This window comes from Schistocerca cancellata, chromosome 1 (assembly GCF_023864275.1).
Source record: "Schistocerca cancellata isolate TAMUIC-IGC-003103 chromosome 1, iqSchCanc2.1, whole genome shotgun sequence".
NCBI classification, from domain to species: Eukaryota; Metazoa; Arthropoda; class Insecta; order Orthoptera; family Acrididae; genus Schistocerca; species Schistocerca cancellata.
The window spans coordinates 788,092,891-788,107,694 of NC_064626.1; the positions used below are offsets into that span (position 1 = coordinate 788,092,891).

At 41.0% G+C, this 14,804-nt stretch overlaps 1 protein-coding gene and 1 non-coding gene across 2 annotated transcripts in view; both read left to right on the forward strand.

Moving 5' to 3' along the window:
* LOC126187494 (valine--tRNA ligase-like) overlaps positions 1-14,804 on the forward strand; it is a 196,204-nt gene that overhangs the window by 137,119 nt on the left and 44,281 nt on the right. The window lies entirely within an intron of this gene.
* Positions 11,230-11,303, forward strand: Trnat-ugu (transfer RNA threonine (anticodon UGU)). The gene has a single exon. It is a non-coding gene; the product is annotated as a tRNA-Thr (tRNA).

A 14,804-nucleotide genomic window follows, 5' to 3' on the forward strand; every position in this document is an offset into this window, starting at 1 on the left:
CCCATTGCAGGACTGTACCAAGGGATGTATTGTAACATTTCCACTAGCAAAATACTGCCATTACCCTGGGAGATGAGACCAAATGAGATGGCATAATGGTTAGCATACTGGACTCGTATTCTGGAGGAGGATGGTACAAATCTATGTCTGGTCATCTAGTTTAGGTATTCCATGATTTCCCTAAATTTCTTCCAGTAAATGGCAGACTGATTCTTTTGAATGGGTAAGGCCAGTTTCCTTCCCTGTCCTCAAAACATTTTGAGCTTGTGCCCCATCTCCATTCACCTCAGAGTGCTTTGCACCTGACAGTGTCAGGTTTTGCAAAGATGACACTTAACTGTACACTACAGCATCATCAGCGATCAGAAAACAGTCACAGATTGCTTGCTCATCCTGTCAGATTAGATTCCAGGGGACACTCCTCACAATACCCTTGTCTCTGATGAACACTCGGCATCCAGGACAACATAATGGATTCTATTACTTAAAAAGACTTTGAGCTACTCATGTATCTCAAAACCCATTTTGCATGCTCAGACATTCATTAACAATCTACAGTGAACCACTATGTCAAATACTTTCCGGAAATCTAGAAATATGAAATCTGCCTGTTACTCTTCACCAATAGTTTGCAGGACATTGTGTGAGATCGGGGCAAGCTGCACTTCGCATTGGCAGTGCTTTCTAAATCATTGCTGATATGTAGACGAAAGCTTGTCTGTCTTGAGTAAATTTATTATATGTGAACTTAAAATATGCTCAAGAATTCTGCAGCTAATCAGTGTTAAGGATATTGGTCTATAATTTTGTGGGTCCGTTCTTTTACCTGCCTTATATGCAGGAGTCACCTACCCTTTTTTCTTGTTGCTTAGGACTGGGCACTGGATGAAGGATTTGTGAGAAATGCAAACTAAGCCAGTGCTGTAGAGTACTTTCTGTAAAACCAAATTGGAGTTCCATCCGAACCTGATGATTTATTTGTTTTCAACTCTTTCACTTTCCTCAAAGCCATGGGTGCTTATTTCTATGTCCTTCATATGGAAGTCTGTGTGATGGTTAGATGTGAGTATGGTCCTCCTGTTTTTTTAATGATGGAATTTAAAACATCATCATCCTTTTTTTTTATGGCTTCTATTGTGCCACAGAACTGGTTGATGAATGAGTGAGTAGATGCCTTCGACCCACTTCATGGTTTCATGTTGGACCAGAATTTTCTTGGGTTCCAAGCAAGTCATTCACTAATGTATGACAGCAGATGTTGTGTGCTTCACACATTGGTTCTTTTATAGACACATGGGTTTCTTCTAATTTTTGCCTGTCAACATTTCTACATTCTTTCTTAACCTAGAGCAACAGTCTCTTTGTTTCCTCTGCATTTTGTGAATTTGCTCATTAGACTACAATGGGTGTTTTCCGTTCTTAATCCACTTACTTGGCACATACTTCCCCATGGTGTAGTTTACAACCCTTACAGATGTTGCTCATCATTCCTCTTTGTCAATCGTATCAGAACTGAATATTTATTGCGTAAGTCAGATGCCAACAACTGCTTATCTACTCATTACAGCATAAAATCTCTCCTAGCATTCTTGATTGATTTATTAACTTTAGTAACTGTCATTACTGTGATATCGTGATAACTAATATCTGTCTCTATACTGACATTGTCGGTAGGGTCAGGTATGTTTGTAGCTGCAAGAACTAAAATATTTCCATTGTGTTTACGTTTTTGAACAAATTTCTTAAGACAGATTTTGGAGAACATGTTCAGAACTACTTCACAAGACTGCCTGTCCATACCTCCTGCAATGAATCCATAAATATGTTAGTCTAAACTCACCAGGTTAAAGTTACCTCCAACTAATATTGCATGATCAAGGTACTTTCATATACATTCTTTGAATGATTCTACAACTGTTACAGTGGATTCAAGTGACTGATAAAAACATCTAATGATTAACTTGAGCTCAAACTTAAGACAGTTGCTTGCTCCAGATAACTTGACAGTTAGACTTGTTTTGACCTCAGTAGACACTATATTTTTGTCTATTACAATACATACTCCTCCTCCAATGACATCTACTGTGTCTTTTTGATACATGTTCCATGCCTCAGGTTTCATCCATCTCCTAGTCCAAATATAATTTCATTCTGATAGCTTTCCTGTAGGTTGGCAAATTCAGGGACTTCATTGTGAACACTTTATGAATTTACTATTAACAGTCTTGACATACAAAATATCTTTACTTTGTACATGACCCAGTTTCACTCTGCATATCAGCTGGCTAGTATTCATCAGAGGACCTCAAACTGTTGCCTTGCCTACAAAGCCATGTGCACCCAACATGTACTATGCTACCTGAATAGCTGCTTCCTCCTTATAGTGCATCCCTTACATATCAATGGGAATTCCTCAGTTATTCATCCCATAATGCAGGTCCAGAAACCTGCAGCCTAGACCATCATAAAATTGATGGAGCCTCTGGTTGAGACCTTCCATTCGGCTCCAACCCAATGGTCCCATTCAATTCTGTTATGATACTGAAACTTTTAAGCTCTGCTTACACCCTGTGAGCCGGGCGAGCATTCGTAACCACTTCCATCAGCCACTTGTTTGAACTGAGGATGAACCCAGAACCCCAGTAACTGGTGTCATCGGTGCCAGAATGAGTCGCAACCCATGGATGACTGCACAATGCATCCTTGATAGTCACAGGCAGGGCCTCCTTCACGTCCTGGATGAGGTCCCTGGCAGAAATACTGTGTGCACATTGTACTTTCCAGCCCTGGGCGCTATTTCCCTAAGGGGCTTTCTGACATACCTAAGACTGGAGCTTCCTATAACTAGCAGATCCCTCCTTCCGTCTGTCTTACCAGGTCCTGCTGAAGAAATGGCCAATTGTCACCTTGTAGGGTGAATAGGTGATGTTGGACAGCTGTTCCCAACCTTCACCCTTCACCTCAAGTAATGCACAGTTGCTACAACCAGCCGATCACCATGAGGTAAGCACAGTTTACCCATATTGGGTTCGCTGGAAGGAGCCTCAGTATCAGAGCCCATGGGAAAAACAAGCAACACTTAAGGTGCACCCCGAAACACACCAGTTTACCACCACTGATATACCCCAAGATAGCAGCCTGCAGACATGTGACCATGGGCAACAAGGTCTTCAGCTGTTTACGAACTGTGGCTAGCTCTTCCCGCACACTCCCAACTGATGCTACTACTAAAATTTCAATTAAACAATAGATACAGAAAAATTAATACAAACCAATGAACATACATTTCTACTACCAAATTTGTTAAAAACACAAATGCAAGCTACTACACTGAAACTATCACTGACACCACTTCCCTTCATGCTGACAAAGAAGGAAATGCATGTGTGAGTGGTTGTGTTGCTGCATTCGAAACTACGAGTCTGTGGCACTACAGATGGGACTAAGCTACACTACAAAACTACAGATGGCACTAAGCTACACTACAGAATTACACTCTACAAAGAATGAAGACAGTAATAACTGAGCCTTGTTATCTTTTATATACAGATTTGCATTACCAAACTTACTGGGAACACAAACATAAGCTACAACATTGATACTAACCACTGCATGCTTGCAGAGAAGGATTGTATGTTTATATGTACTCTAGCTCAAATAAGGATTTGTCCAAAAGCAAACAAAGTTTCCAGTCTTGTTTGTGTGCCTATTGATGACTCAATGCCTCTAATATAGGGTAGGTTTTGAGAAGAAAATAGCTGCTTTGTAAAAAATGTCTCTGCTTACAGTTCAGTTGCTGTTATTATCTAATACTTAAAATAAAGTATTATCCATGTAACAGACATTTCGACTCTCAGCTTTATCTCCAATAAAGTATTTACTTTATACTGACTACTCTTAGTTGTCCATATACTGTAAAAGTGAAGATCTGTTTAAAGGGGACAGTTTCATGTAAATTGTATATATGGTATTATATGCAAATAGACTGGGGTACAATGCAACATTCTATTACTAGCCCTAAATGGAAGCTGTGAGTGAGGATGGTTCTGCCACACTTCTAAGAGACAAGGTAAACATTGCTACATTCCTGCCAAAGGAGTAAATTGCAAATTTATTAATGATGGGAATTTACATTCAGAATAGTTTCCAACTATATGAGCTCGGGTTTTATTCAGTTATATTCAATTAATCAACATACATTCTTGTCTACTTTGATCCCTATGTTGCTGACATCCAGTTAATTCTTCAGGACATGCTGAGCTGATCAGCAAGCAATGCTATTTATACTTTTATGGCAGTCATCGTGTACATGTGCAATACTCCTTATTCTTTGTCTCTGGCATTTGTGCTAAACATATCTAACCTGACACTGAAATGTGCACATGTCCTTATCAGTGCCTTCACTTTTCATAATTAATTCAATCCAGCAGCTTTGTTGACAGGTGGATTTCCTGTGTGCTCTTAGCCAACTGCAGACATATTTACTCACATTAAAAACTGACAAAGGAAAGTACCTTTTCCTCAGATAATTGTATCCCAGTCTGAAATGCACCAGTCAAATTATCATTTAGTGTCATGATTTATTTTGGAATCCTACCTGCACTGAGTTATGTTGTAACCACCAAGCTTTGTAGCTTTCCATCACTTTCTAAACCTCTAAAATATTCTCATTAGTTGCTATGACCCTAATCATCCCTTTCCCTTGACCTGTGATTCTTACTCTTGTGGCCACCTCTCCTGTAATGATAAACAAGTCTTTGCACCATTCTGTCATGCATATGCCCAACAGACTTCAAATTATACTAATTTCTCAAATGGTTAATTACTTTTTTTTTTTGTTTTATTTTCAACTCATACCCAATTCCGGCCACCGCCTTCTGACTTTTTCACACACATTTCAGTGCTTCCATTTTTTCTTTTGTAGGTTTAGTGGCTTTCAGTGTTATATTTTCTTTGGTGTCTTCTCCAGTATTTGTTTCCCTTTCAGTTTTATCCATGACTGCTCATTTATGTTTTATTTACTGCTGCACTTCATACGTTCTCACTTTTACAATCTGTCAACTGCTTTCATTTATACACATAATGTCTTTTAAACTCAATTGCTTGTGGCATTTTATTGTTGATCTGCTCCTTACCTAACCCTTTCATACCCTGGATTGATTTCTTCAATAAGATTTTTGCAACTACTCTGTGTAATGGATTGGTCCATGCATAATGAATACTTGAAGATACAATTCCATTACTTACTTCGAATAGTCACATTTTTCCTAGATTTCTTTGCTACATGAATGACTTAAAGATAGAGTTTTGATATTATTTATTCAAGTACTCACCTTCTGCCACCAAACAGCTACATGTGTTTCCTATCTTTCATGCTTTTGACCTATCACAGTGATTCCCAACATTTATACTAGGTATTTGACGGTAAGTTCTTCTGAAATACAGAGCAGCAGTGTAAATTTATTTACAGATGCAAGAGCTGTTAGCAAAGAAAAATATTTCCGCTTGAATAAATCTGTGAATGTGAAAGAACACTCTTTTAGTTTCTTCCATCAAAATGTAAGAAGCCTAATACCCACACAGGAAAGTATAAGGGCAGGTGAAATACCAGCAGATGTGCTGTGCTTTTCAGATCATGTGAAAAGCATTGAAGCTGATCAGATACTTTGTGATGGATATAAGCTAATGTTTTGTTGTAGAAAATATCAAAGTGTATGTGGTCATATATGCAAAAAATGGAGTAAAGTCCCAGATTCTTGAGATTAAGAACTATTTCATCAAGCTCTGCCACAATGATGGGTAACAAAAAGCACAAGCTAGCACTACAAACTGTTAACAGGCTGTCAGTGGAGAATTTCATTGAACTTTTAGAGAGAGAATTGGTAAGTACAGGAAGACTTACAGAACTCCTCAGTATTAAGCGATCAGTTTTATGCCTGATGGTACTGTTTGAGGACTACTAGGGTTGTTGGTGTCCAGCTTTGATTATTTTGTTACAATGTATCTCCCAGAAGGAATTGAACATTAGTGCAACATTCTTTGCCAACTGGTTCTGAGGCATAAATATCTCCATTGAAGTTGATATAAAAGTGGTACTAAATGCTTTATCTGATGGTGGTGGTGGTCATTTGTTGACAGTAAAATTTTCTAAGCTGCTAGGTTACATCATAAAAAAGTGTATAATAGAAATATGGGGTAGGCAAAATAAAGCTGACTTGGTAAAAATCAAACAAGGGAAAATCTGGGGTGGAATGTAACAATATTGTGAAAAGGAAAGTTGCTACTTAACGTATAGCAGAGATGCTGAGTCGCAGATAGGCACAACAAAAAGACTGTCACAAATGATACCTTTTGGCCACTAAGGTCTTCGTCAGAATTAGACGGCAATCACTCACTCACTCACTCACTCACTCACTCACTCACACACACACACACACACACACACACACACACACGACTGCAGTCCCAGGCAACTGAGGCCACACTGCGAGTGGGAGCATCGGTGCATGATGGGAGTGGTGACTGGGTGGGGGTGAGGAGGAGGGCGAGGGATAGTAGGGTAGGCATGACAGACAGTGACCTGCTGTTGGAGTGCGGAGGGACGAGATGGAAAGAGGGTAGGGCAGCTATGAGCAGTTGGGGGGTTAGATGGAAGGAATGGAGAGGTGTGGAGGGGGGAGGGGACTGGAAAAGAAGTAAAGAGACCGCTTGCAATGGAGGAATGAGGCCTGTGTAGTTCTAGAATGAGAACAGAGAAGGGCCTGGATGGGAGTGGACAATAACTAGTGAAGGTCAGAGCCAGGAGGGTTAAGGGAATGTAGGATATATTGCAGGGAATGTTCCCACCTGCGCAATTTAGAAAAGCTGTTGTATGTGAAAAGGAGCCATATGGCACAGGTGCTGAAGCAGTCATTGAAATGAAGGATCTCATGTCTGGCAGCGTACTCAGCAACAGGGTGGTTCACTTGTTCCTTGGCCACAGTTTGTCAATGGCCATTCATGGAGACCGACAGCTTGTTGGTTGTCATGCCCACATAGAATGCAGCACAGTGGTTGCAGCATAGCTTGTAGATTACATGACTGGTTTCACAGGTAGCCCTGCCTTTTGCTGAGACAAGTGATGTTTGTGGCTGGGCTGGAGTAGGTAGTGGTGAGTACCACTGTTGGAGGGGTGGGAATGATAGAGTGTGTGTGTGTGTGTGTGTGTGTGTGTGTGTGTGTGTGCGCGCACGCGCGCACTCGTGTTTTTGCCATCTAATTCTGACGAAGGCCTTACTGGGCGAAAGCTGCTATTTTTGTTACAGTCTTTTTGTTGTGCCTGTCTGTGACTCAGCATCTCTGCTATATGATGAGCAGCAACTTTCCTTTCCACAATATTGTTAAATTCCATCCTGGATTTTTCATCGTTTGATTTTTGCCTGACGGCTTTTCTTCAATCCTAACCCAATTTCCTTGTCACCTTACAAGCCACACTGCACACTCTACTTACGAGCTTCACTGTATCAACCATCTCTGCTGTGCGCAACAGACAGCTACGAGACCACGCTGATTGTTGGTGCAGCATCTTATGTCCCACATCACTTCTGCCGATAACATTAATCCATACTGTCTAATTTATCACTCTCCCTATGCCAATATCCTGTATTTTCGCATGTTATTTCCCACACCTTTCTGGTGCCACACAATGTTGTATCTCGTCCTACAAACCCCTCCCCACCCCCCACTCTCTTCTATCCCAGTTCACACTCACTAATTCCACCTCATCCAGTCACATCTGCCAATTGCCTTCTTCATAGTTATCCATCCTACTACCCACAGTAAAATATATTGGCATAATATTTATATCTTTTCTTTGATCTCATTGTGACTTCTCGCCAATTTTAGTGAGTTTTCAACTTTAGCTGTCATCCACTCCCACAGATTTCATCTTGTTTACCCCTTTTGCCTCCATTTTACCCTTCTCGTGATTTATCACATGTAATTGGGTGTATTTTTTCAGATGTAATTCTACATTATTCATGTAATTTTTTGCATTTTTTCCATCACCATGGATCATTGCTCCTTCCATCTGCATCAATACAGAAAAGTTTTCTTATCCCTAGCCAGAAGCCAGTCCCACATACTATTCCTGCATTGTTGCTTGGCTCATGGAATCCATCCAAATGGCCTTACCATCAAATTACCCAACTCTGGCTGCCATCCGTCCTTCTACAATGACCTTTACCTGTTCAGATTCTGCCAATCCTTAGCCCTCACCAACATAGTCCTGTGTCACCAAATCAACCAAGCCCAAACCTCTTTGCAGTCCCTTCTCTCCATGCAAAAAATTATCCTGCTGTGCAATCCCCTATAACGCACATTGAAATTCTTGCCCTCCAGAAACTAGAGCAAAATGCACAATGCCACCTCAAAAAGCTCTCCACCCTGCTCACTTCCTACTCCTGCCTCGGAGTACCACTGCCTAACCCCTCTACAACAACCTCCAAACCTCCTCCATGTCCCCTCTTAGCTGACAAACCCTGTCTCGCAGAGCTACAGTTACCCCACTCTCCAAAACTCCCTCCCACCACCACACAGAATCCAGAGCCTAAATGGACCTGAAACACAGTCATCAACCTTTCTTCCAGAAGCCTTAGGCCCACAGAAATATCTTTTCCAAAGGCCTCACTTTTTGCCCGGCACCCAAATAATGCAGGACTTGTTAAGACCTTCTTTCTTCTCTCCTTCTCCCAGTTCCTACAGTGGAAACACTTTTTTGCCACCAACCCTACCAATCAGACTCAACCAGAGACCAATTTTGAACTCTGCCCAACTCAGTTCACTCCTCCATCCAACCGTAATCCACCCCCACTGCCCCCAAACCACCCCCTGTTAACTTTCCAGAATTTATTAACCTCGAGCCTTGCCTCACAATTATTCCCCAAGTGCCTCAACATGCAAACCAACCTTATATCCACAGAAAGAACTGCAGTCCACCACCTTAAAATTGATCTCGATCTTATAATCCCACCTGCAGATAAAGACGCCACCACTGTTGTTTTGGACCGTGACGGGATCTTCTCATGAAATTTCAATCACCAGTTTTCTCCTCTGATTGCGAAAACATTCTGTTGGCACCCATCTACATAGGGAGAAATGATCATTACAATAAAATAAGAGAAATCAGGGCTTGCCCAGAAAAATTTAAGTGCTCGTTTTTCCCGCGTGCCATTCGAGAGTGGAACGGTAGAGAGACGGCATGAAGGTGGTTCATTGAGCCCTCTGCCGGGCACTTTATTGTGAATAGCAGAGTAATCACGTAGATGTAGATGTAGATGCAACGATTATGTGGCAGGACAACTCCATCAGCTGTCAGTTACATTACCTACAAACCTTGCCACAGTGACCCCATTCCAGAAATCCAGCAGGATCTCTAGCCACTGCTCAAATCCTTAGGACCTTCCCAGAACCTCTCCTCGGAGTCCATCTCTCTACTCACCCCTACCACTCCCTGCACTCCCACCTTCTACATGCTTCCTAAAATCCATAAACCAGGGTGTATATGACCCGGGACATCCGGAAAAAACCCGGGAATTTTTTTGTGCGGGAGAAAACCGGGAAAAACCCGGGAATTTTTTAGAATTCCGGGAACTTTTCCTTGTCTTAGTTACCAGTTAAATTTTTGTGATTTTGAGTGGTAAGAACCAATACTCTAACGAAGGATATTACTGTATCCCGCTTCTGCAGAATAATGCTGCAGCAAAAAAACATGAATGAGAGAGAAAAAAACAAAAACAAAAACTTAAGTCGCAAAGGAAATGCGCCATATACAACAACAAAACACAGTGCTCATACAAGCGTCTGCCAACCAAGGTGTGTCAAAGGCTTTAGGAAGAATATGCAGTGCTTCCTAACAACAAATTGCCTCTGATGAGCGTGACATGACAGCTGTTCACATCTGATTCATTTGAGCAGATGCAGGTGGGCTCTTGTGCATGCGCAGTTGAATCACGTATGAGTAGTACCTTCTCCCACTTCTGGCTACAGATATGTGGCTGGGTGCCACTATCTAAATTGTTCCAGTTTGGAAATATCTTAGATCCAGAGCTGATGCACAGAGCAGTCTGAGTTGTAGTGGGAAGATTCGTAGTCTCCACGTGACCTGTGCTTACGTTTAGTGATTTTGCTGTTTCCTCTTTGTTTATTGCTCTCACATTAAATGAAAACAAAACGGATTTCTGTGGCTGGGAGCTGCCAAATGAATTAAAATATGTTCGCATAATTACAGAAGGCTAAAATATGTTGTTAGTTTCAGGTTTTATTTCCACCTTTCTAAAAGTCAAGCATTAACCACCTTGCAGAACAATGAAGTTATTTTTTTTGGTTTGCTAAAGAGATTTGGCTTTTATTAATATTTTGTGCTGAGGCAGTCAATTAATTTGAAACGAAGTGTTTAATTTCACACTGTTGGCTAGTTTCAACTGTTCGCTGCATTTCAAGTGCACATTTTCTACCTTCTAGCTTGTATGGCATTATGCTATAATAAAGAACCAAGCATGAGATAATACAGTACTGGTACTCAAGAAAATTTACATCCGAATCTGGACATACAATTGTGCACTTTAAGCCGCATTATGCATTTTAGTATAGTTCACGAAATTCCGATGCCCCTGAAGAATCTTTTGATGTCTTGTTTCTTTTATGACAGAATGCAAGATCTTTAATGTTTTACACATACAAGCATGTGCGCTTCCTGCGTTATCGTAGCTGCACAGGCGCAGTGACGCCTGTTATCTGGTGCTCTCTGGCAACTGCTGAAACAAACTAATTTCTAACAGGTCATGGGAAAATATTGCGAATGGTGGTTTGAAAAGAGTTACTTTCAAAGTAAATTTCCTTTTACACAAGATGAACTATGTGTGAGAATGTATGATGAATTTCTTAAATCACAGAGTGTTTATTTATTTACTAAGATGGTATCTGTTCTTTTGGACATACCATCTTAGATACCATCTTAGATACCACCTTAGTAAATATATAGTTAAGGCTCACCGGCCACTTGACCATCTTCTTCTTCTGTGTGAATGCACAAACAGTGCCCGAACTCTTACGGGAATCGGCAACGCGCTGCAAGTAATGAGTATAATTGGCGAGGGCACTACGAATGTAGTGCGGGACAATACGTTGAGAATGTGGGTTTCGCGGGAGGTGTGCCAGAGATAAATCCCTGCAGTTGCACTATCCTCTGTGTCCTCGGTGGCTCAGATGGATAGAGCGTCTGCCATGTAAGCAGGAGATCCCGGGTTCGAGTCCCGGTCGGGGCACACATTTTCATTTGTCCCCGTTGACGTATGTCAACACCTGTAAGCAGCTAAAGGTGTTCATTTCATTGTAATTTCATGGAGCATTTGACTGTCATTTAAAAATCAACTCTTTGAGGATGACCATCTAGAAGAATTTCGAGCCCAGTAGATCAGACATTTACATCGTTATTAAAAATTTTACTGGCCCATTTGTGTGATGTATCTTAAAGTGTAACACGCGCAAAATGATCAGAATTATATGTGGAAGCTTAGCTTCTCTTGCAGCTTATTAATCTTTGAGACCAATATTATTTGTGAAAGCTTTGTTTTTCTTCTAGCAGAACTATGTATATTAATTTAAACCATTAACTTTTCTTTTTGTGTGTTTGCGCTACTTAAGAATGATCTTGCTATTGGTTGACTACACTGCGTGTCCTGTGTTGTCATCAGCTGTCGAGATCACGTGACATGAGCTGTGACTGGCTTACAAAAGCGCGTCGCAATCTCAATTTCATTGCTTCGGAAAGTAACATGCAGTGTTTGGTGGAATTCAAATTTATACTTCCGTAAAATGAAGAAATGCAGTGTACATGTTGCTGCACATCAAAGACCTTTCCAAAACGTGTTTTTTCCCCCCCTGGGTTTCGTTTTCTAAAGTGCTGGCAAATTCTACGTCTGTGTAGAAAACCATAAACATTCTAAGGATTGATAAGCTTTACAGTGCCGAGGAAAAGTATACTGTCATTTAACACGACAAAAGTGTATTTTCATTCAGGAGAAAGTGTATTTTCAGTCAGGAAATCCAGCAATTTTTTTTCCTTATCCACGTATACACCCTGTAAACCCAACCACCCAGGACGCCCCATTGTGGCTGGTTACTGTGCCCCCACTGAGAGAATCTCTGCTCTCGTAGACCATCATTTTCAACCTATTACCTGGAACCTACCCTCCTACATAAAAGTTATAAACCATTTCCTCCACTGACTCTCCACAGTTCCTGTCTCTTTACCACCCAATATCCTGCTTGTCACTATTGATGCCAACATGAGGAACATAGAATAAATATCCTCGGAGTAGTGAAGCAACTTAAATCACTTAATAAAAGCAAGTCTTCTGGTCCAGATTGTATACCAATTAGGTTCCTTTCAGAGTATGCTGATGCATAAACTCCATACTTAACAATTGTATACAACCATTTGCTAGATGAAAGATCTGTACCCAAAGACTGGAAAGTTGCACAGGTCATACCAATATTCAAGAAAAGTAGTAGGAGTAATCCACTAAAGTATAGGCCCATATCATTCACACTGATATGGAGCAGGATTTTGGAACATATATTGTGTTCGAACATTATGAATTACCTTGAAGAAAACGATCTATTGACACAAAGTCAACATAGATTTAGAAAATATCATTCTCGTGAAACACAACTAGCTCTTTATTGCATGAAATGTTGAGTGTTAATGACAAGGGATTTCAGATAGATTCCATATTCCTGGATTTCTGGAAGGCTTTCAACACTGTACCACACAAGTGGCTTGTAGTGAAATTGCATTCTTATGGAATATCATCTCAGTTATGTGACTGGAGTTGTGATTTCCTGTCAGAGAGGCCACAGTTTGTAGTAATTGATGGAGAGTCATTGAGTAAAATAGAAGTGATTTCTGGCGTTCCCCAAGGTAGTGTTATAGACCCTTTGGTGTTCCTTATGTGTATAAATGATTTGGGAGACAATCTGAGCAGCCGTTTTAGGTTGTTTGCAGATGATGCTGTCATTTATCGACTAATAAAGTCATCAGAAGATCAAAACAAATTGCAAAATGATTTAGAAAAGATATCTGAATGGTGCAAAAATTGGCAGTTGACCATAAATAATGAAAAGTGTGATGTCATCCACATGAGAGCTAAAAGGAATTCGTTTAACTTCGGTCTTCAGTCTAATCTAAAAGCTGTAAAGTCAACTAAATACCTATGAATTACAATTATGAACAACTTAAATTGGAAGGTACACAAAGAAAATGTTGTGGGGAAGGCTAACCAAAGACTGCATTTTATTGGCAGGACACTTAGAAAATGTAACATTTCTGCTAAGGAGACTGCCTACACTATGCTTGTCCGTCCTCTTTTAGAATACTGTTGCATGGTGTGGGATCTTTACCAGACAGGACTGACAGAGTACATCGAAAAAGTTCAAAGAAGGGCAGCACATTTTGTATTATCGCGAAATATGGGAGAGAGTGTCACTGAAATGATACAGGATTTGGGCTGGACATCTTTAAAAGAAAGGCGTTTTTCGTTGTGACGGAATCTTCTCATGAAGTTCCAATCACCAACATTCTCCTCCAAATGCAAAAATATTTTGTTGGTACTCACCTATATAGGGAGAAACAATCACAAAATAAGGGAAATCAGAGCTCATACAGCAAGATATAGGTGTTCATTACTTCCTTGCACTATATGAGATTGGAATAATAGAGAATTGTGAAGGTGCTTTGTTGAACCATCTGCCAGGCACTTAAATGTGATTTGCAGAGTATCCATGTAGATGTAGATGTAGATCTCCATTTACACTAACATCCCTAATGCCCATGGCCTTACCAATAATGAACACTACCTTTCCCTGTGCTGGACAGATTCCAAACCAACTACCTCCTTCCTAGGAGGTGCAGCTATGGGCACCCACATGCCACCATCCTATGCCAACCTATTCATGGGCCACGTAGAGGAATCCTTCAGAAACACCCAGAATCCTAAACCCCTCACCTGGTTCAGATTCACTGATGACATCTTTGTTATCTGGATTGAGGGTCAGGACACCCTATACACATTCCTCCAGAACCTCAAAAACTTCACCTCCATTTGCTTCACCTGGTCCTACTCAACCTAACAAGCCACCTTCTTACATGTTGACCTCCACCTCAAAGATGGCTACATCAGTACTTCCATCCATATCAAACCTACTAATGATGAACAATACCTCCACATAGACAGCTGCCATCCATTCCTACCAAGAAGTCCATTCCATACAGTCTAGCTACCCGTGGTCATCGTGTCTGCAGTATGAGTCGTCCCTCTCGAAATATACTGAGGGTCTCACTGAAGTCTTCACGAACCATGATTATCCTCCCAACATTGTGCGAACAAAACTACATCTCCCGTGCTTTATATTTCCAGTCTCCCACAATCTCACAAAGTGTCACTGTCCCACCACAGAGGAACATTCCCCTTATTACTCAGTACCACCCAGGACTGGAGCAATTGAATTACATTCTCCGCCAGGGTTTTGACTACCTCTGGTCATGCCCTGAAATGAGAAATGTTCTGCCCACTATCCTCCCCATCCCTACCACAGTGGTATTCCATTGTCCACTAAACCTACACAATATCCATCCCTACACAACCCCTGCTCCCAACCCCTTACCTCATGGCTCGTACCGCTGTAATAGCCCTAGATGGAATACCTGCCCTATACATCCTCCCACCACTACCTACTCCAGCACGGCCACAAAAATCACCTGTCCC